The 24298-nt window shown below is 46.9% G+C and overlaps 1 protein-coding gene across 2 annotated transcripts in view; it reads right to left on the bottom strand.

Moving 5' to 3' along the window:
- RARB (retinoic acid receptor beta) overlaps nt 1–24298 on the bottom strand; it is a 941440-nt gene that overhangs the window by 599428 nt on the left and 317714 nt on the right. For both annotated transcript variants that reach the window (XM_088462736.1, XM_088462739.1), the window contains exon 3: nt 5972–6065. The gene's annotated coding sequence lies outside the window, so the exon portion shown is untranslated. The remainder of the gene's footprint in view (nt 1–5971; nt 6066–24298) is intronic.

Raw genomic sequence — 24298 nt, 5'->3', positions numbered from 1 at the left:
AGAAAGAGCCCCTAACTCAGAAACACGTCTGGCCGAAGCAATGGCCAGAAGGAAAACAGTCTTAGCTGTTAGCTATTTAAGATCCACTGAGCCCAGTGGTTCAAACGGCGGTCCTTGGAGAGCCCTCAGGACCACAGCCAAATCCCAAGGCGCCACAGGTGGAACAAAGGGCGGCTGAATGCGGAGAACACCTTGCATAAAGGTGCGCACATCCGGGATTGTAGCAATCCTATGGTGAAACCAGACAGATAGGGCCGAAACCTGTACCTTCAAAGAAGCAAGGCGAAGCCCATGATCTAGTCCCGCTTGCAGGAAGGCGAGAATCCGAGACAGACGAAACTCCCGCGGTGCATAACCTCTCGGTCGACACCACTGGAAGAACGTATGCCACACGCGATGGTATATCCTCGCGGAAGACGGTTTCCGAGCTCGCAACATGGTACGCACCACAGAGCTGGAAAACCCCCGGGACCTCAGCATGGCCGTCTCAACAGCCACGCCGTCAAAGACAGCCGAGTCAGGTCCGGGTGAAGACAAGGACCCTGAGACAGAAGGTCCGGTCGTAGCGGCAACCGCAGAGGACTGTCCACGGACAGACCCTGAAGGTCTGAGAACCAGTGCCGTCTGGGCCACGCGGGAGCTATCAACAGGAGCGTCCCTCCTTCCTGTTTGAATTTCCGGATTACCCGTGGATGAAGGGAGACCGGAGGGAACAGGTATGCGAACCGGAACGTCCACCGGACGGACAGAGCATCCACCAGAGACGCCCCTTCGTCTCTTGTGCGAGACCCGTACACCGGCAACTTGTTGTTGTGCCGGGACGCCATGAGGTCGATCTCTGGAAGACCCCATCTGTCCACCAGCAGTTGAAAAACGTCCGGGTGCAGGGACCATTCCCCCAGATGAACGTCCTGGCGACTTAGAAAGTCCGCCTCCCAATTTAGCACTCCCGGGATGAAGACCGCTGATATGGCCGGAAGATTGCGCTCCGCCCAAACCAGGATCCGAGAGACCTCTACGAGAGCCGCCCGACTGCGAGTTCCTCCTTGCCTGTTTATGTAGGCCACGGTGGTAGCGTTGTCCGACTGGACCTGCACCGGGTGACCCTGGAGAAACCGATGTGCCTGCTGGAGAGCATTGAAGACCGCACGGAGTTCCAAGATATTTATTGGAAGCTCCGCTTCTGTCGGCGTCCACCTGCCCTGGAACAAGTGTGGACCCGAAACTGCTCCCCAGCCCCGAAGACTGGCGTCCGTTGTCAACAGGACCCAATTTGGAACCCAGAACGGACGTCCCTTGTTGAGGTGGGTCGTCTATAACCACCACGCAAGGGACAGGCGAACCTCCGGGGTGATCACAATCGTCTGGGACTTCAGAGACTGAGGCAGCCCGTTCCACTTGGACAGGTTCAGGTGCTGCAGAGGTCTGGAGTGAAACTGGGCGTATTCCACCATGTCGAACATCGACACCATGGAGCTCAGTAACCTCATCGCCGAGTGTAGGGACACCCGGCGGCTGTGCAGACAACTGCGCACCCTTGACTGTAAAGCAGAGATCTTGTCCTCCGTCACGAAGATCCTTTGCTATCCCGAGTCCAATAAGGCTCCAAGATGCAGAATCCTCCGAGACGGGATTAGAGTGGACTTCTGCCAGTTAATTAGCCAGCCATGTCGTTGGAGCAGTGCAATGGTCAGGTCCAAGTGGCGTAACAGGAGCTCTGGAGATCCTGCCACCAATAACAGGTCGTCCAAGTACGGCAACATGCGGACTCCCTGCAGCCGCAGAGAAGCCGCCATGACCGCCATCACCTTGGTGAAAACACGTGGTGCTGTCGCCAGGCCAAAAGGTAACGCCCGAAACTGGAAGTGGTCGCTGCGGATTGCAAACCTGAGGAACTGTTGATGGCGCAAAAGAATAGGGACATGCAGGTAAGCATCCTGTATGTCCAATGACACCATGTAGTCCCCAGGTTCCAGCGCCAGAATGATGGACCGTAGGGTCTCCATCCGAAACTTCGGAACCCGCAAAGACTTGTTGAGTGCTTTGAGGTTGAGAATCGGACGATACGACCCATTGGGTTTCTGTACCAAAAATAGATTTGAATAGAAACCCTGGCCCCTCTGGGAGAATGGAACAGGCACTATAACTCCAGCCTGGAGCATAGTGTGCAATACCTTCCGCAGCTCCGTAGCCTTGTTTCGGTCTGATGGTAGACCCGTGGTGAAGAAGCAAGCCGGGGGTCTGTGCCGGAAGGAGAGGGCGTATCCGTGGGAAACCACCTCCAGAACCCAAGTGTCTGTCGTAGTGGCCGACCAACACTGGGCGAACTGCAGCAGGCGGCCTCCCACCCTGGGATCCCCCAAAGGGAGGCCCGAACCGTCAGGCCGCAGGCTTGTCATCTGGCTTGGGGGCCGGACGTCTGGTACTCCATGCCTGCTTCCGGGGCTTGGCCGATTTCTTAGGGCCAGCCTGTCGAGGAAACGACTGTGGTTTGGGCCTGCCCTGGGCCCTAGATGACCGAAAGGACGATGGTCCAGAACCAGAAGGAGCAGCGGCCGACGGGAGACAAGCCGATCTTATCCAGATCCGGACCGAAGAGAACTTCTCCGGTAAACGGCAACGCCTCCAGACCCTTTTTGGAATCTGCGTCCGCCTTCCAGGATCGCAGCCACAAGGTGCGACGAGCAGCCACCGCTGCTGAAGAAATTCTAGACACCAGAGTACTAATGTCTAGGGCCGCCTCGTTGATATAAGTGGCCGAATCACGGAGATTACCAATCAACTCCGCCTGTTCGGCCGGACAGTCGGAATCAAAAGAAGCCTCTAATTAATCCGCCCAGCGCTCCATCGCTCTGGCAACCCAGCAAATGGCCATAGCCGGCCGTGCTGACCCCCCACGCAAGGGAATAAGCGGACTTCAGGCAGATCTCCACCTTGCGGTCCGTAGCATCGTTAAGGGAGGACATAGATGGCATTAACAATGTGGCACTACGGACAAGACGGGTCACGTGAGAATCCACCTGTGGAGGGGATTCCCACTTTGCAAAATAATTATCCGCGAACGGATAAGCCACCGCCAGGCGTCTCTGCGGCTGGTATCTTTTGCCAGGCTGTTTCCACGCCTCCTCTAAATGGTCCACCAACTGACCTGAAAGAGGAAAGACCGTGGCATCGCCCTTCACATCTTTGAAAAAGGCATACTTAGATTTAGCCGCTGGGGGAACTTCGTCCTCAATCACCAAGGCTGTGCGGACCGCCCGAATAAGTCCAGGAATATATACTTTGGACTTAGCATCAGCGTCCTTAGTATGGAGAGGTTCCTGATCGTAAGGATCCAGAATCTCCCCATCATCAGACGTCCCCTCGTCATCCTCATAAGGAGCCGACAGAGACGCCACCGGTCGTTTATGCGGCCGCATCACAGACTCCCCTTGCAACACATCCGACAAGTGCTGTACAGAACTCGTCAGGGAGTTAACCCACGCTGGCTCCTGAGAAACCGGGAGCGGGGAAATAGGGAGACTGTGGGGTACCACCAATTGTCGTGGGAAACCCTGCATGCGTGACGACACCACTGACTGCTGGGATAAACCCATCGGTGTAAACGCGGGCTGCGGAGCTAACTGGCCCACTAAGGCTGTAAGCGCCTGAGCGAAACAAGCCCAGGGCGGCTCCTGTACCGGTGCTGTAACTGTAAGAGGCCGCGCCATGGACAAACACTGCCGGCAAAGGCCCTCCGCGCTACCCTCCCCCTCCGCTAACGGTACTTTACACGTAGTACACTGTAGCCGGAGGGGAAAATCACTTTCGGACATGATGGTACCACGTATGTGACCTCTCTCACCAATTATAACTTAAATAGGCGAGAGACCACCCTGCAGCACCGCACCGCAAGGGCTTAGCAGAAAGAACAGGGACAGTAATAAAGCTGACAGTTTAGAGAAAAGTTACAGGCAGCAGCGCTAGCACAGTCACATACAATGCAAAGAAAATCAATTCCTGCACCAACAGCGCTGATCACTCAACTACGCAGACACAGGGCCTGGTAGGACACAGCGCTGCATACACAGACCTGACCACAGCGGAGGAGAGGTATGCGGGGGGGAACCAGACCACGATGCTTCCGTCCAGTGCTTCCAGCAGCGTTCACCATGCGTTCTGGAGAAGATGGCCGCCGAGGAGCAGAGAGGAGGCTGGTCTGGGGGAGGAGCGCTGCTACAGGACCAGTCGGCAGCGTGCAGAGAGGGCTGTGTGCAGCGGGGGAGGCGCCGGCTGTGAGACAGGGAAGGCGCGCTCCCCTGGCATGCATTTAACCCCTGGGACGCCGCAGCGCTACCGCTCTGCTGCAGTTCGCTGTCCCAGGGGGTAGTGGAAAGCGCAGGTTGGTCGCCTGGCTCCACGCTGCAGCCAGTCCCCAGGGAGCCCCCTGCCTGGGGACTTAGGACCATGTGACCAGCGGGGACCCACCGCGGGACCCCGCTGCTTACCTTTGTCCCCCTTGGATCCGGCCATGGTCCGGAGCATCTGGAGTCACCGCTAGCTGTGACTCCAGATGCTCACCAGCATCCCCGGATCGGTACCGGCGTTCTGGTACCGGCGGGGGTGTAGGGAAGACAGCATGGACGTCAGGACTGACTGTCCATGCTGTACATCCAGATGTGCAGCCACAGCTGCACTGAAGAAAGCTTCAGGGGCTCTTCTAGCCCCCACTCCGACAGGTGCACCCGACTCCGGCCGGGCACCAAACTAAACTGAGGTGCCTTGGCTCGGGGGCGGGGTATAGGAGGGGGACCCTAGTGCATCCTGGGAGGCTGAAAAGCTTAACTCTATGGTGCCCAGCGACTGACGTCACACCTATACCCCAAGGTATCCTGTGGATACCCTATGTAACCTGAAGTAGAAAAGGAAATTAATTATTTTAATACAATATAACTCTCAGAATGTGTGTACAAAGGACCCGATTCAGAGATGAACGTTAATCCGTTCATTAACGTACATCTCTGATGTTGGGTAGTCTGCTCCTGTGCAGGTCCGCATATGCAGAATGTGTCCTGCGATCTCACTCGCAGACCCACCCAAGCAGCAGCATGTAAATCGTCTGGGGGCAGAACGGGGGTGTGCTTGGTCTCGGTAAGGACGAGGGCCAGGGTCTGCGTCTGTGGTTGCAGATTCCTGGCCTCTTAAGCGACCAGCATCTGGTCAGGCTGCGGGTGGCTTCAGCTCCCGCAGCCTGACTAAAGGCGCTACCATCGCGACGGTTGGGATCGCAAATGCAGCAAGGAGGTGTCTGACATATTCTTCTGCATTTGCATCTGAGATTGACGGATATGCACAGTCGCTTGTGTTCGGCTCTGCAAATCCGTCCATCTCTAAATCAGGCCCAAAGTGCACATGTACCTAACAGTTGCTTATCTATTTTCTGATGTAACCAAGATGGGAATTTTGCTAGTGGATCCTGTTGGTACCCTCATGAACAAAAATTCAGGGAATGTAAGATTATGTTTACATAGGACAGTTAGTTATACAGTGAAATAAAAGAGGGTAAAAGGAAATAAACTGGACAGACAATAGTGTAATTCTGTGTAAGAAATACCACAAGGAACAGGTTGTGTGCTGGTTTGAAAGTGCAAGGTGCTGTATTATAATACAGTGACCATCAGTGTACGTGAATAAATATCAGTTGACGCTTGTCTGTATACTACAGGTTTGTATGTTCTTCCAAAACTTCACAAGTGCACTTGGAGTCCAGGCTCTTAGGACACAGGGGATCTTGGGGTATTCTGAATCATACAGGGCTACAATTTGGAAAAATAAACACAATTTGCAAAAGTAGCCAACACTTAGGTGGACTTCCAAAACTAAAGTGTCACCAGTAGAGAGTACAGATCCCATGCGATTCATCCATATTGGTCTTCATCAGGGGATTGTGTAAGGAGGTCAACTAGATATACCACTATTAAATATACTGTACCTTTAAATTCCTATTATTCTCCAGTCGTACCATTTTGACAGGTTTAAGCCATGTTCAATGATCCATATGTATTGCACATGATGAACTTTAACAGCTAGAAAATCAAGTAAGTAGAAAAAAAGAAAATTCATGAATTAAAATAAGCTTTAATGACAATAAACATATACCAATGCAGAAACAATATTGCACAGTATATTATATAGTATAAACGTAACATCACAAAAGTTAAATTACATAAAAAATGTAATATTTCCAAAAAATAAATAAAACAAGATTCATATTTTATCTGTGCTCCTGTGATCACAATTATAAGTTCACAGGGAATAGGCTTCGACAAGCTCACTATCACCATGGGCTGGAAAGAATATATCCTGCTTGGAACTTTTAGAGACATCAGAGAATTGGAGGCAGACAAGTAAAAGAAAATACACTCGCCTTCAAATCTGTGTTTTACATGTTAGAAAGAACATAGCTAATCATATATTATTCAAGAAGTTCTAAAATGTGATAAACCTAATCTCATGTGAAAAATACTGTAACAGATTTTAATTTACATAATTTATTCAACAAGAAATAAACCAGCATAAATTAGGGGCCTATTCATCATTTGGGGCCCCCAATGATTACTTGCAGCTATACTGGAAAGGCAGCAAGGAGACGGCCTATTCTCTTTTGAAAAAAAAAAAATATGGTTTAGGTTAGGTTTGCAATGTTGTACGGTATATGAACACAAGACATCTTTATTTTTATTATTTATTTATTACCAGTTACTTATATAGCACACACATATTCCGCAGCACTTTACAGAGAATATTTGGCCATTCACATGAGTCTTTGCCCCAGTGGAGCTTACAATCTATGGGCCTGATTCAGAGGCGCTCGCTATTTGCGAACACTCACTCTGAATCAGGGCGGATTTTAAAAACAAAAAATCTGCCTCCAGGCCGCTCGCATAGCTGTGGGTGAACACCCACAGCTTTTGCGAGCGGCCTGGTGATGGTTGCGATTATCGCGACTATCAGGCTTGCGACGTGGTAGGGTCTCGGCTCCCGCAAGCCCGAGTGAACTTCCTGCTCTAATAGAGCAGGAAGTTCACTTCTGAGGGAACACCTCCGTTTGTCCAGCCACCCCCCCTCCCCACCTACAAAACGGGGCGAGCTGTTGATCAACATCGACAGCCGCCCCGTTTTGTAGCGTGCCCGGAGTAAGTGAAGTTTTCACTCGCTCCAGGGCTCGCGCACGCCGTGTGTGCGCTCTGGCCGACCATCGACCCGCTTCCAAGCGCATATCGCGAGCAAGTCTGAATCAGGCCCTATATTCCCTACCACATGCTTACACACATGCTTTTGTTTGGAGCCAATTAACTGGACGCTTCAGACGGTCACACCGCTGCCCTTACAGCTCCCCATACCATCCACAGGATGCTCCGGGCATTGCTGTAATCACCGGCGATTGTGGCCCCACCCCGTGTGACTTCATATGATGGAGCGTGGCTGACACCGGGCCTGCGAACAATCGAACAATGGCCCTCATTCAGAGCCACTCGCTAGCGGCAGTACGCTCGTTCCGAGCGATGTTCGCACATCTGCGCATGCGTACGGATCGTTATACGCATGCGCGAACCAGTCAGTGCGGACGAAATTCATGTGCTCGCAATATAGCGAATGCCTGCTATTTTGAGTGACAGAATGAGGCGTATGTGGGTGGTAACAGGGGAGGGTGCTTGAAAATGGGGAGTGGAGATCCGAACGCAGGCGTGCTTAAAGGTCAAAACGGGCGTTTTATGGGTGTGCATAATTAATACAGCAGCGTCATTGACCACGTCACTGGGTTATTTTATAGCCAGAACTGCTCGCAAGATTGTGGTAGCAAAAACCAACCACAAGAATAGCGAGCAGTTCATACACTGGTCGATGTACTCGATTAATCTAATAAATAGCGGACATGACGTATGGTGCGAGCGGCCAGGGGGCGTTTTTAACAAATAAACGAGCGTATGTTTTGCTCGCTCGTTCAGACTTAGAGGTGTGAACAGACTGCAATTTGCGAACGGATCATTTGAATAGCCACCCCTTGTTTTTGAACGAACGAACGCAAATAGCGAACGGCTCTGAATCAGGCCCAATATATTAATCAAAATGGCCCTTGGCAGAAAAATGGTGAAACCCCCCCCCCCCCCTCCCGGGGTAAACCAACAGAGCATATCACCGCAAGAAACTCAAAACAACCAACAGACAGGACGGAGGATGGCTGATGACTTGGTGTTTTTCAACCAAAGGACCTGGATAACTCAGTTAATGAGTCTATCATCCAGATGAAAATGCGATGTAATCTATCCCATAGCTTTAGCTTGGTCCAAAATGAACCATGCAACAGTACAATGATCACACTGGGAATCTACAACAGAAAAGATGGAAAAAAATGCTATGGTGGGACCTTAAGCTCCTGTCCTGACTCATTGGGAGGAATCAGAGCCGGCCCTAGGCATAGGCATTCTAAGCAAATGCCTAGAGGCATTCCATGACTATGCAGTCCGTCTGTCCCGCCGCTGCCGCGATCGGAACTCAGCTCCGATCGGGCAGTGCAGCGGTCAGCTGGTCCAGAATGAGCTGATGGCCGCGGCATGCCTGGCCACTCCTCCCATGAGTGACAAGTCATGGCTCTGCCTCCACCTCCATATTTGCTGGCAACCCGCTTCCATCAGATCAAACATCAGAAGAAGCAAGTAGGCAGGAACCAGCAGCACAGCCCAGGAGTCAGGACGGCCCCGGTGACTCCCACTCCAGCCTGGCTGACCTGAGACCAGAGATCCCCAGAGACGAGTCTCATGGTAAGTTAGCTCAGGCTGGGAGAGCGGCGGCACCGGGGCACGCACAGGCCAGGCAATATATTTGTAAATATCTATACATAGATATATAAAAAAATTAAGTCTCCTGCACCAAAATCTCTCGAGATTCAAATATAAAATAATTTTATGTCCAATTTTCTTGGACTGGTGCAACTTTCCAATCATCACAATCACTTAAAAGAGACAAAAAATTATTTTATTGTCATAGTCAGACATATCCATATCACAGTGTCATATTCTTAGAGTCGTAATATATTTGTCAATATTTCGTTTCATTATGAACCTTTTTCAAGACAAACTACACAGAGCATTTTTTGTCTCTTTTTTTTTTTCTTTTATTATGGAAGCAAAAACACCATACATAAATTTGTCATATGTAAGATCAACAACATAACAATTGTCATACATAAGAATGATCAATATGTTAAGCATTTACATCACAGCACATGTCTAAAGATATCATTAGTGTTAAAGAGACATACATTTCAAAATATGATCTGGATTATAAACACTTGTACAATAATAAGATGTAGTTTCAGAATAAGAAATCCAGAGAACAGCTGTGACACTTATTAAGAATAGAAACATAATAAAAATACAAAATATAAATAAAAAGGGGGGAATGATGTCTGGCACTCACCTGCTAGGCAACACTATGGGAGGGTCTCCCAAGAGAACATGGGTCTCATACCATTGAGTCAGGCGCATACTGTTGTGGATCTGGGATTGTGACGAGACTGGCAAGGTAGCTATGAGACTTTCCCATGTGTCGAAAACAGAGGCAGCTTTCTTTTCTTTATCGAACATAGGGCCTGATTCAGACCCGCTCGCAAGCGGGTCGATGGCCGGGCAGTGTGCACTACTCCGCATGTGCGAGCCCCGGAGCGAGCGAGAAATCACTCGCTCTGGCGCTCGCATCCAAAAGGGGCGGCTGTCGATGTTGATCGACAGCTCGCCCCGTTTTGTAGGCCTGTCGGGGGGGGGTTCTTGGCCAAACGGAGGCGTTCCCGAAGGAACGCCTGCCGTTTGGGGGCAGCCCCACTGACATCACGAGTGATGTCAGTGGTGAGCTTCCAACTCTATTAGAGCCGGAAGCTCACTGGGGCGTGCGACGGACAAGACCCTACCACAAGAGTCTCGTCGCAAGCCCAATGGTCGCGACCATCACCTGGCCGCTCGCTAAAGCTGTGGGTGATCAACCACAGCTTAGCGAGTGGCCGGGAGGCCGAACAAAAAAAAACATGCGGCCGCCCTGATTCAGAGCGAGCGGCTCTGAATCAGGCCCATAGTTTCTACCCAGTCCATTCGAAAGATGAAATTCAACTTTTCCTTTAATAATGGAAAGTTGATTGGAGTTGGGTGTATCCATTCTTGTTAATTGGCCTTCTTTGCGGCTGCACTTATTGCAAGTAATAATTTCCTGCTATCCTCAGTAAGTCTTTGTCCCCTTGGAAATTTGCCCAGGACAGCCCAATCAGCGGTAAAAGGCACATAGTTGACTAAATGAGTCTCAGCATCTCGTCTTACTCGTCTCCAAAAGCCCTGAAATACTGGACGTTCCCAAAGGCAGTGGTAGAGGTCCACCTCCTCCCCCGCACATCAATAGCAAGTGTGAGAGTCAGACAGACCTATTCTATATCACCTGTGAGGGGACAAATAGGTCCTATGATACACATTTAGGAAGAGCTCATTATATACACTGGCGGTCATTAATGATCGTGATCTCATCAATCCACGTGTTAAATCAGACATAGAGAGAGTTGGAATTTGCATCAACCATTCACGCATTCTTTGACTAACCAAACTGTGATCTAGATCTTCACTGAGAAATTTGTAGTAGATGGATATGGCCTTATGAGTGGGTATTGATCTAGAAAAACATTGATCTAGTGAGTTTTGCCAGTCGGCTATTGAAAATGTCACCACTACAGAGGCTATATAATGCTGTGCCTGGAAGTAAGCTAAAGGATAAGCCCGCAGAGTCTCAAATCTTTCTATTGCCTCGTGGAACGTCAGGGGCTGCCTTGATTCTAAATTTAACAGATTACTTATATTGTGAACATCCCCCATCCTCCATATCGTAAAAGTATAAGCTGCCTCTCCCTCTTGAAAATCTAAATTGCGCAACAATGGGAGATGGACTGATTTATAAGCATTCAGGCAGAGGTTATGGCATAATATGTGCCAGAGGCCTCTAGTAGTAATTAATAAGGGGTTGTCACAGACTTCTGGTGGAATTTCTTGGCCAGGACTATGTAGGAAGTATTTTAAGACCATTGTAAGAAGAAATTGTGATTCAAGGGATGTGTCAGCGCAAATCTCCTGATTATTTAGCCAATCAGCCAAAAACCTCATCAAGGAGGAATGATTGTAGACCAGAATAATAGGAAAACTTATTCCTCCATTAGATTTAGTTTGACATAGTTTTCGGAGACTAATACGGGCCCTACCACCCTGCCATCTAAATGACCGAAAGAGCTTGTTAATTAATTGAATATCTTTTGTGGTGAGCAGAATGGGCAATTTCTGTAACATATATCCACAGGTAATTAACTACTGCACCCAACATACTGCTGCTTAGATGTTATTTGCATAGCCTTTTAAATCTGCTCGGTAATTAACTACTGCACCCAACATACTGCTTGAATGTTATTTGCATAGGCTTTTGAATCTGCTCGGTAATTAACTACTGCACCCAACATACTGATTAAACAGTATGTCATATTATTTTTAAATCTGTATCAAGGCAAGAAATTACTCTGTATCTGTGTTGGTATATTGTCCTCTCACCATTTGTTTGTTTTACTGCTGACCCTTTGTTGTGTGAGGACGGTGTTAGGGGTGGGGGTGGAATCAGTGTGGACACCTTGTTTGAGTCATACTTGTTTGTCACTATTAGGCTGCCATAGCCGGGGCTGCTACAACATCATTGCCTAGATTTGAAGTGCCTAGTTTGAAGTGTCAATAGAACATTTAAGTTAAAGCAGGAGTTATTTAGGAGTTAAACAGGAGGATAACAGAAGGAGAATTTAACAGATCACCAATTCCTGCTATTAAGGGCTGCATTTATCTACCACCACACTTCCATCATGCCTATGGATTGTGCCTGCACCTGGATCTCCAATGATGCCCGCATCCCTCCTAATCTCCCCATGCAATCTGCATATCCACTCCAACTATACCTTACCAAACCACGCAGCAAGATTACCTCTCAAATGGTCCTTGGCTGTGGCCTCCAAAGCATGAGGCTTGGTGCAAGTTTTCTGTACTCATTGTTTTTTTGTTTCCTCTTAAGTTTAGACTAACCTTTCCATAGATGTTAGATTACTGTGACCCTTGTATCCAGCACATCTGTGTCACGCATGTTTGTCTGCCCCCTCTCCTTTAGAATATAAGCTCTCACGAGCAGGGCCCTCTTCCCTCATGTGCTTATCCTTTACTTAAATATACTCTAATTTACAACAGCACCCAACCCTTGGTTACAGACACCATGCTGCTTATCTAAGTGCTTTGCAGCAATGTATAAATCACGTATCTGTCCTGTATTGTCTGTACTGTTAATTTCTGTTTTCTTGTGTGCTTATTTGTGTATGTACTGAAAGACGAGGAAAGGTCATCATTTTGATAAGAGCAGCTCTACCTAAATACAAGTGGATCAAATGTTTCCAACTGCTGAGCTCCTCAGTAATAATTCGAATCATTTGTGAAACATTTTTATCATACAATTGAGCAGGATTCTTAGGCAAAAGAATGCCCAGGTATTCTAAATGTGAGGAGGCCCAAGAGAATGAAAACGACGAGCCCCAAGGAGGAGTAGAAATAGTGGGATGAAGAAACATTGCACGTGATTTATCCTTTTTCAGACCAGAGATGTCGCCAAACTGCTCAAACTTGCGCATAATCAGGGGTAATGTGTGTTGAGGGTCTGTGATGTATAAAAGGATGTCATCCGCATATACCGTGAGTTTAACACTACGCGTGCCAACCTGCATTCCTCGGAAGTCAGACCATTGCTGTAAAATACGAAGGCGATAATCTATAGCAAGGTTGAAGAGGAGGGGGACAAGAGGGCATCCCTGGCGGGTGCCTCGTCCCAGTCCCATGGGTGTGCCACGCAACCCATTAATCAGCAATGACGTGGAAGGGGAGTTATAGAAGAAACGCAACAATTTAATGAAATGTGGTGCAAATCCCCTACGGGTCGAAATTTCAAATAAATGAGGCCAGAGAATTGGGTCAAACGCCTTATGCGTATCGAGACTAAGAAGCATATTCTGAGCATGAGTGTCTCTACTAGAAGCGATTATAGTGGCCAAAGCAGTGCGAACACCTTTAACAGAGTGCCTACCGGACACAAAACCTAGTTGGTGTTCAGTTAGGAGGGAGGGTGAAACTTGTTGCAGACAAGAAGTTTAAAGTCCACATTCAGCAGCATTATAGGGCGATATGATCCCAGTAAATGAGGATCTTTCTCTGGTTTGGGCAGAAGGATCGTGTGTGAGGAGTTAAAATAGGGCAGTGAAGGGGAATGGTGATGGATCTGGCAAAATAGGAATTTTTGTCTCTTTTAAGTGATTGTGATGATTGGAGAGTTGCCCCAGCCCAAGAAAATTAGACATTAAATTCATACATATATAAAATTGTGGTTTTTTTTGCTATTATATATTTATTTTTGGGTTTGTAGAATGTTTTGATTCTGCTTGCTTTTTTTCCTTATCTTTTATATTTTTTTGCTAATTGGCAGTGTTATAGTTGGTGAGGCTTTGAGATGTTTTATATTTATGGTATCACATGGAGGTTTGGTGCCTGGCAGACCGCAGCCTACTGTTCTCACCTGTTATTCAGTACATTATCCAGATTGTAGCCAAGCACTAACGCTAGTGTTTACATTGGGTTTTTGTATATATGTTGCTATGGCAACTAGAGACAGCTAGCCATAGACTCACCTGTAGACATCGCCGCCATGCTACAAGCCGGCCGCTGCGTCCTGGAAGTGTCCCCGTAAGGACATGTTGGAACCCGGCATACCTAGTGGCACTGCTTCATTCAACTTACCTTCTGCCCGTCCAATAGACCGCGCTAGAGAAGTACTGTCACTGGGCTGGACAACGTGACGTCGTGAGAAAAATAGTAAGAGTTTGGGTATAAAATATGGGGTTTAATTGGATATCACGAAAAAAAAAATCTGCACAAAAGACCCAAAAATCGTCGAAAAAAGTTTTTTGTGTCCAAAAATGTTTCGCTGCTAATTGGATACCGCCTAAGGGTTCTATTCATGTATATACATATCACAATATATCGCATCACATCGAAGCAATATATACTGATGTTTAGTAGCCATTCATGTAGACGACGTCTTCCTGCGGTATCCGGCCCGTTATCCTGTTTTAAGCGGTTCAACCCAGTATAATTGGGTGCAACACGTGCGATAAGGCATGGGCGCCCAAAAACAATTTAATATCACACGGTCTCTTTAGACCCTTTGTAGACACTTTCACCCATTATACCTTAATAGGGACAAAGTTAAATCTAAAATTGGTAATTTCTGGGTGGATATGGCTACGTTTGAGTCGATAAGATTTAGGGTTGTGGGCGGATCAGAGGTGGAGCTTATTTTGTCCCGTTTTCACGTTTAAATGTTGGAATGTATGCCTTAAGCTCTTTTCAGAAATCAATGTTTACTGTCAAAAATCTCAGTGAACAGAAGCAATGTTGTAAAGATGTAAATTCTTTAAATATGATGTAAGAGATTGAGTTGGTTCTACAAGATACAGATTTAAGGGTTTGTTTAACTTTGTTACACTTTGCTTATTTATTTTGCTAAAAAAATATAATTACCAAGTAAAATCTGTAATGTGTTTTCCTTCGCATGAGATTCGATTTATCAAATTGTAGTACTTGATATGTGTGTGTATGTATATATATATATATATATATATATATATTTTACTCACCTTGACAAAGGGACTTGTGTGTCCCAAAACGTTGGTATATGGTAATGTGACCTTTTCACAGTAAATACTACTTTACTAATCGCTGAACGACTCCGAGTGCCACTGCTTGCTGTCTGTTGGAATTTATTTATTCAGAGGGCACCGGAGCAAGTAGACGTACCTTCACAGAGTGCCAGTCTTCTATTGTCATTTGTATATATATATATATATATATATATATATATATATATACACACACTCACAATTATGTAGTCTACTGGATTCTGATAATACTACCTCATATTCAACTAAACAATAGAGGTAGGAGTATTAGTACATCGAGAAAATATAATGTTTATGGTGCTGAGTGGTGGGTGGTAAAATAATTGAGTAAGAAACAAAAGGAAGAAAAAGGAGAAAAGGCATTCTTATTGTGTTTTTTGTACTACTGGTTTTAAGTGTGTTTGCTAAAAGTAAGAAGCATCAGCTGTGCTAGATAGATTGTGTTTACAGACAAGAAAACCAAAGCCTTGCTGCGTCAGTGATCTCCCAGAAATAGTCACCAAGAGGTACAGTACGTCTGTTCATTCACATTTGTCTTAAAATGTTCTAAATAAACTCAGCTGTAAAGACTTTTTTATTTTTGATCCATAACTTGTTTCCACTAATTGTGTCCAGTTTTCTGCACATATATATATTTATCCATTGTTTTTAAATCTTTTTCATATTGCTGTACTGAATAAATAGTAATGAAGCTACATTTGAATGCTTATGTTGTGATCTTGTGAGTTTGCTATTTTGCTGCACTGAAGACTAGGATGAGATTTGAGAGAGGGTACTATAGTTGCCATATTAGTCAATTGTCCATGGTATAAATCAGTGGTCTCCAACCCGTAGCTCGCAAGCTACCGGTAGCTGTAGGCTGTAATTTGGGTAGCTCCCCTTGCTGCAGTACTGCTGAGTCAACTAGGAGGAGATGACCTCTGACAAAGCCGTGGATGGAGCAAGTGGGAAGTGCATCAGGTGATTGCCATAGGGCGACACAAAACGCGACAGACACCATTTGGACATCACAGGAGTCAACTGCATTTGGGGCGAGTAACTACTGCCCAGCCCTGCTGAAAAATCACACAGCAGTCCTGCCTATATCTTTTGCTCCTCTATTGTACTTACCTCCTTGGAGCCGGTAATTAAAAGGGAAATGTGCAACAATATCACTGTATTAATTAAATGTATTGTTGTTTTCTATGAAACATTTTTTTTTATTTTCATTAATTGATCTTTAATTTTTCGGTTATTAGCCAGATTTTTTTTTTTTTTTTAAATGTTAGTAGCTATTCAGGAGGTCTCATTTTTCTCGAGTAGCTCACATCCCAATTCAGCTTTAGCGAACATTGGTATAAATAGAGAAAAAATATAACCAATATAAAGGCCAGAATCTAATTTACTTATTTTTAATAAAAAGGCGTCACTCCTAGTAAGGAAGGAAACCACTGCTGGTAATAGGAGTCGTTGTTTTGTTCTTTACATTGTCCTCTATACACTGTAGGGCCTGATTCACAGGTAGATGTAGTGTCCATGCCGACGCATGAGGCCGATATTTTCAGTGTGCGCGTGCCGCACTGCGCACTATCCCGATAGTTACCGCTGCAAGCCACAGAACTAATTTGGACACAGAAAGAGGCAATTTTCGGTGGGTGTTTCTGGGTGGTAACAGGGGGCAGGTGTGTTTTGGTTGCACTGACCTTGGTGTCCATGGTCAGATGGACAAATTGCACTTGCCATAGGGCTGGTACAATCTCCGATGGTGCAACCAATGTGACCTATGGTGCGTCTTAATACGAACAGTTACGGATTAGCGCTGCAGCCGGTAGGCGTATCTGTATGAACTCCATTAGAATAAAGTAGAACTTACGCTGCAGAAAATGACACACTTGCAGCGGTAATAGGGTGCACCTCTGAATCAGGCCCATATTCTTCTCATCAAGGTACAGTAAATAACGACATCTGTGTATGAGCGGATGCAGGGGCGTGTGCAGACTAAGTGCAGTCCCCCTCCTCTCTGGCAGCTCAGTAGATTCTGGCTTAGTGCCAGAATCTACTGCGCATGTGCGGATCTCCGGGAATCTGGCACCTGTAACTTTTTCCCCGGGGACATCCCTGCTACACAGACGCAAGTCACCGGGACAATGGCCGCTGACTGCGAAGAGGTAAGTATAACTATGGGTGCAGGGTGTGGGCCCCCCTGGAACCAGTAGCCGGTGTGCACCGCAGACCCTGGACCCATTATAGATACGCCATTGAGCAGATGGTGAAGGGAAAGAGCTGGACGCAGTCAGGTTGTTCTTTTCCAAGCACAGAGTAGGTGCATCTATTGTGCAGAACAGAGTAAAGAAAACAAGATTCTGCTTTACAGAACAAGAGCATTGGAGCAAAAGAGGGAAGGAGGGGGAATACTGAGAAGTGTTCTTTGTTGCACTGAGGGGTACAGGGCCATTACAATTCAGTTTAGAGCTGGTGGTCTTGGGGAGCCACTTTGCACCTTCTTATAGCACTTCGGTAAAGAATCATATTAATAGACGAACTCTTAAGGTGCCTACACTCATACCGATTTTTTACACGATCTGGCCGATTCCGACACATCGGAAAGACAGATCATGTAAAAAATGCCCAAATCGTGAGTCCCCGCTCACGATCATGATGTGATGCGCGTCCCCGCTTGGTCGCATATCGCATCATCAGATCTGCCGTGCTGTAGGGCAGATCTGACAATCTAGGACGCGATGCACTGTAAAAAGTTTGGATGCAGGAGAGATCGTGTGGACAGCAAATTGTGTGCAGAGCTGCCGAGGAGAGTTTACACATTGGCTGATCGTGGGCACATCACTATGTGTGTAGGCACCATAAGAAATACAAAACTTTAAACAAAATATGTGCTCACAAGCGGCTCAATGTTTGGCTACTGCGCATGCGCCGCGTCCGGCTTGCGCATGCACGAGCCCCCCCGAGCGACTGAACTTCAGTCGCAACGGGGCTCACTACAAGACGGGGCGGCTGTCGATGGTGAGTGACAGCTCACCCCGTTTTGTAGGTGGGTAGGGGGGGTGGCTGCACAAACGCAGGCGTTCCCTTAGGAATGCCTGGAGTTTGTGGGAGGACCTACTGACATCATTACTGATGTCAGTAGTGGACTTCCTGCTTTATTACAGCAGGAAGTCCACTCGGCCTTGCGGTAGCCTAGACCCTACCACAGGGTCTTGTCGCAAGGCCGATGGTCGCGATAATCATGACGGTCTCCAGGCCGCTCGCACAAGCTGTGGTTGGTCTCCTACAGCTTTGCAAGCGGCAGGAGAAAAAAAAAAAAACGCCAAATATTTAAGAACTAGAACTGTACCTGATTCCAATTCAGTACTAAGTTCTGCTGCACACATATCAAGCATATACAGTATGGTACCTGGAACATCAATTTTTGGGGGATGTGAAGGAAAATTAGCAATTCCTTATTGTGATGGGCCATTCTAGAATAGCACATTGCGGCCACTGCATTGAAATGAACCACCATTTTTGACTGCATATCACGGAGTAGTAAAAACAAGGGTACTTAGATTTTTAAGGACTTCAATAGTACAAAAGTTAAAGTGTAAAATAATACCAATAAGAAAACAAAATATGTTGGTACTCGTGAGAACATACAGCTCTTTATACATAAAAAATAATGTTGCTGTATTAAACATACACCCATACAGTGACAGTCGCTATATAGCATATATGTATAAATATGTACATTTATTTGAAAAAAAAATATTTTTTTGAATAACTAAACTACCAGATCCTTTGAAGCTTCAAAAGCCAGTATGGAAGAGCTGGAGGGTTCAGCTCAAATATATAAAGACAAAGAGGAGGAACGAATATAAAAGAATAAAGCAGAAAGCACATACTGCAGAATTCATGGACACAAACCTTACAATGAACGTTTCCCCAGACAGAAAATATGTCACAAGTGAAATAAATAGGGATGGCTAGAAAGTGGGATAGAAATAGCCACATTTGGAGGTTAAACACATATATTGCAAATTAGAAGTTTGCATACAGTACATAAAGGTACTGCACTGTAGAGAAAAACTAGAAGTAACAAAGAAGGATAATATTGTGTACTAAAAATGGGTAAATACCATTAATCTGATATACACCCATGCACAGGGGCATAACCAGAGGTATGGGGGCCCCATAACAAAATTTAATTGGGGCCCCCATAGCTCTACCTATACAGTGCCCCTGTAGTTGTGCTTATTATGCAATACCCCCTGTAGTTGTGCCCATTATGCAGTGCCCATTATACAATGCCCCCTGTAGTTGTACCCATTAAACAGTGCCCCCTGTAGCTGTGTCCATAATGCAATGCCGCCTGTAGTTGTGCCCATTATGCAATGCCCCCTGTATTAATGTCCATTAAGCAAAGCCCCAAGTAGTGCCCCCAGTAATGCCAGTAATGCAGTGCCCCAGTAATACCCCTTATGCTGTGCCCCCAGTAATGCCCCTAGTACTGCCCCTAATGCTGTGGCCCCCTTCCCCAGTGCAGTACTTACATCTCTTCACGCTCCAGTCCGCGCCGTCAGCTCCCTGCGTAAACGCTGCCGCTGACTGGATCTGACCAGATCCTGCAGCAGGCGCAGGCTCCTCACATCACGGATGATGACGTGACGTCACCCGACACCTGCATCACTGGGAACGCTGGCTTCTGAAGCAATGGGGTGACTTTAGTCTCAGATCGCTTCAGAGACCAGCATTCCCAGTTGCACCAGCAACTTGGCCGGTGTGTTCAGGGGACGCTTGCTGGGCTGGCAGGTCCCCTAAGCCACCATGCCCCATAGCAAGCGCACCCCCTGCACCCTCTATAGTTACCCCACTGCCCATGCACATTTATAATCATGTCCTACAGAAAAATGCTACTGATAAACCAAAATACCCAAGAAGACAGACTGCAGACTAATGAGTTATGGGTAGGATTGATAGGCTTTTATAAAAAGGTAAGTCTTAAGGGTTCGTGCAAATGTGTGGATCATGGAATGTAGCCTCATAGGGTGAAGTAGTGAGTTCCAGGTGGCAGTCAGTGAGAGAGTGAAGAGGGAAGGAGCACGTGAACAGTAATGAGGTTAGAGATATGGGAGGGAATGGAGTTATTGGGGGCTTTATACGTAAGGGTTAGGAGTTTGAATTGTTAGATGGGGAGCATACTTGCCTACTCTCCAGGGAGTCGCAGGAGGCTCCCAATTTTTGGGGTAACCCCCACACCCCTGAAAGAATAAGCAGATCTCTCACATACCATCCACTTCCTAGTGAAGTGGGCAGGATGGGGAGATTTTCCGAGAAATTTGTGGGGTCATAGTTAGGGGACGGGGCTAAATGGCGCGATTCACGGCATGAACCTCAGGCATGTTCTGTAAAGGGGGCATGGCCTAATGACGGCTATAGTCTGATCCCGCCCCCCCAAGCTTAAAGCAGCAGCTACTCTCCGGTGGCTCCCAGGCAGTAAGTATGATGGGGAGTGAGTGAAGTAGTCATCAGAGGGGTGAGGCAGACATAGAGCAGGAGGAGAGCTTAATGAGACAGTCAGAAGCATTAAGAATAGACTGAAGCTGAGAAGTAATCATTGACGATATCTTGGCCATAGGAAACCAAGGGCTGAGTTTCCTATGCCGAAGGCATCATCTTTGCTGTATGATAGCAATACATACAATCCTGCATGTCATGCTACCATACAAAGCAATATCACATCATAGATAAACAACTAAAACTTAATGAGGCCAAGCTGCAAACAGAAGTGTCAGATGTGTCACATTGTGCACACATAGGGGCTGCTTCTCAGTCGGACAGATGCATATAGTGAGTTTTAGCATACAGTTTATGTGCAGAAGCCAATTTACACATTTTTGCATATGTCTGTCCTATTCTAAGTCAGACGGATTTGCGTGGGAAATAAGCTGTTCTGCAATGTGGGAGTGTCGTCTGTGTGTGCAGCTTGGGTTCTGTGCTATTCTGAGTCCTGCGTACGGGGAACCTGTTACTGATCGATCTCTTGCACCTAGCATGGGTCTGATACCAGTGATTACGGTTGCAGCTGAAGACAGTAAAACTGTGAGCGAAGCAGCTTCCCGTGTGAAGCCACAAAGATCCTCGCATTAGCATAAGATGGTAAATCTGGCTTCGCCGGCTTCACGCAAACACAGACGCTTTGTGTCCGACTCAGCATCAGCCTCATAAAAAGCAGTAGATACAAAATGGACCCTTACAGTATATTGCGCTTACACTGGTTCAGTTGCACCATTTAGATGGACCTCTGCTAGTAGAGGACCTTAAAATAGAAATGGAAAAGAGGGGGTACCCTTGATGCGCTACAACTTTGAAGCTTTGTGTCCGACTCAGCGTCAGCCTCATAAAAAGCAGTGTATAAGTATAAAATAAGATCTAAACAGCTAAAGATGGTCATTAATTTCCCCATACTTACCAGAAGGAAAAGATAGAGATGGTGTTAGGTGCATTCATCTACTTAACAAAATGATTTAAGGCAGGGGTCTTCAACCAGTGGCCTGCTGATGGTGTAATGCGGACTACAGTGAGTGCTGGGTAGTACATTTGGCGGTGTGTTAGTTTTAGCAGCCAGTGAGAGTCAGACAGACTCTCATTAGCTGCTCCACCGTCCGGATCTGGCAGTGGGTGATTGGTGATTGGAGAGACGTCATGACGTCTCTCCCATTGTGCAGAGCGGGCCGGGAGGATGGCAGAGCGGACAGCGGCAGGCACAGGGATTCAGGTAAGTGGGGTTTTGTGTCTTTGTCCTATATATGTAGGGGCACTGCAAAGGGGTGGGGGCACTGCATAGGGGGAACTACTACTGTAGGCACTATATAAGGGGCTCTACTGGGGGAACTGCATAGTGGGGACTACTACTGGAGGCATTATATAAGGGGCACTACTGGGAGCACTGCAGAGGGGAGCAGTTATGGGACATAATTGTTTGAGGATGGGGGCAACTATCTGACATAATTAATGGAGGAGGACTGAATAAGTAAGAGAGCAGCCTAAAGGCCAGTAATAGTCCTAGAGTCCAATGCCTATCAAGGAGAGGATGCCGAACTGTGGCACAACCTTGAATGCTGATGTGTACAAGGTTTCAGATGCGAGTCAATTGATAATTGATGCCTTGATGGTGGGTGTGTATTTGATTGGTATGCGGCCTTGTGGCCGAATTCCAGCCCTGAGTGCTGATGAGTACAAGGCTTGAGATGCGAGTCAATTGATAATTGATGTCTTGATGGCAAGTGTGTACTTGATTGAAATGCGGCCTTGTGGCTAGTTGCAGCCTTGAGGGCTGATATGTACTTGGCTGGGATGTGGCATTGTGGCCAAGTTGCAGCCTGGAGGGCTGATAAATACTTGGTTGGGATGGGCCTTGTGGCCAATTTGCAGCCTTGAGGGCTGATAAGTACATGGCTGGGATGGGTCTTGTGGCCAAGTTGCAGGCTTGAGGGCTTATGTGTACTTGGCTAGGAAGTAGCCTTGTAGCCGAGTTGCAGCCTGGAGGGTTGATGTATACTTGACTATGGTGCGGTCTAGTCAGCCGTGAAGTGATAACGAGAGTCCAATCAGACGCGGAAGGGCGGTTGAAACTGCTGTAAGATAAGTATCTGAAAGTCCACTCAGGCGCAGGCAGTGCGGCTGGGACAGCAGTAAGATGGAAAATTAATATCCACTCAGACACAACGGTGCAGCTGAGATGGCTGTAAAGTTGGCAACGAACAGTCCACTTTGACACTGCAGTGCGGCTGTGACTACCGTGAAGGAAAATAATCGAAGTCCGCTCAGACACCACAGTACAACTATAACTGAAGGAAAACACCCTGACAGGAGGTACTGGATAAATCACGAGAATGATCTTCACACGCGGACCCGGAAGCCATGTGACAAATGCTATAGCCGGCATCCGAGTATTGATTCAGCAGAGGTAAAAAAGGAAAGAGCTCCAATCAAGAGAGGGCAAAGATGACGAAGCAGCCAGGTAGGAGGCCCTCACGAAATAGCAGCCCGGCGTCCCAGTCTCCTAGCAAGGGGTCTGAGAGGACTGACCGGAGCACTGTTGTTAAACAAGACGCAGCAGCAGCTTGTGACAATAGCTTAGTGGCCCTCGGGCTTTGTTGAATTTTTTAATGTGGCCCACACAGTCCTAAAGTTTGAAGACCCCTGATTTAAGGGATCAGCACAAGCTGGTGTCCATCTGTGATCCATACTGAAAGAGGAAATACTGCATATGGGCTGCTAACACTGAGAAATGAAGAACTCATAGACAAGCCAACAGCACAACATTAAGTTTCTTTAGACATACACAAATAATGGTTCTAAGATTCTAGTGGATATATTGCAAACACGGATTGGGGCTGTGTTTACTCAAGAAGACAATCCACTGACATTAAAAACCAAACAAAGCAAAGAGATTTAAAGGGGAAGCATAAAAGAAACAATGATGGCAACTAAAATCCCACAACGGAAATTGCAGGTTTCAGGGTCAGACCTATGTAATGGAAAGGGGAAAGTTTCCTAATTGTATTGGATAAGTACACTGAAGTGCTTAAAGTCATGGGATAGATGCCTAGTATCGTGTAGGACCCCCTCTAGCCTGGAAAAGTGCAGCAACTCCACGTGGCATTGATTCCACAAGTGGACGGAAGACTTCTGGAGAGATGTTGTCTGGATAGCTTCCCACAGCTCCCTGATATTTGTAGGTGCAGGATATTGGGTGCGAATTAACCTCTCTACCTCATGCCATAAATGCTTGATTGGGTTCATGTTGTGCAAACGTTGTGGCCACACCATTTGTCTGAACTTTCCAGAATGTTCCTCGAACCAATTCTGGACAACTTGGGACCGATGACACTGTGCATATATGTCATCGTTGTGGGGGTACATGAAGTCCATGAAGGGCTGCAAATAGTCATCATGCAATGCAATGTAGCGGTTACCGATAAATGATGTGTTCAGGTGGACCAGCGGACCCAACCTATGCCACGTGAATAGACCCCATACCATTATGCAACCACCACCAGCCTGCATAGTGCCTTGTTGACAACTGGAGTCCATGGCCTCAAGGGTTCTGCGCCAAACCCTACCCATCAGCCCGAAAAAACCTGGAACCGTGACTCATCGGACCACGCCACATGTTGCCAGTCCTCCAGGGTCCAATTAGCGAAGTCACAAGCCCAGGTGAGGTGCTGTGTCGGTGTGTTAACAGAGGCACTCTGGTGGATCTTCTGCTCCCATAACCTATGGAAGCTAAAGAATGCTATACTGACCTGTTGCATATGCGTTTGTTAATTCCTGCATTGAATGTGGATGTGATTTGAGCCAGTGTTGCCTGTCTGGTACTATGGAAAATTCTTGTCACAGGCAACTAGTCATAATCATTAAGCATCCGTGGTTGGTCACCGCACTGTCCAAAGTGGGTGGCAATGCTTTCCATGAGGTATTCCTGGTACAAACGTGACACCATAGATC

This window comes from Taudactylus pleione, unplaced genomic scaffold (genome assembly GCF_031769625.1).
Source record: "Taudactylus pleione unplaced genomic scaffold, aTauple2 ptg000053l, whole genome shotgun sequence".
Taxonomy (NCBI): Eukaryota; Metazoa; Chordata; class Amphibia; order Anura; family Myobatrachidae; genus Taudactylus; species Taudactylus pleione.
Note: the sequence above shows the minus strand (reverse complement) of the source record. Positions and strands in the feature narration are given on the sequence as shown.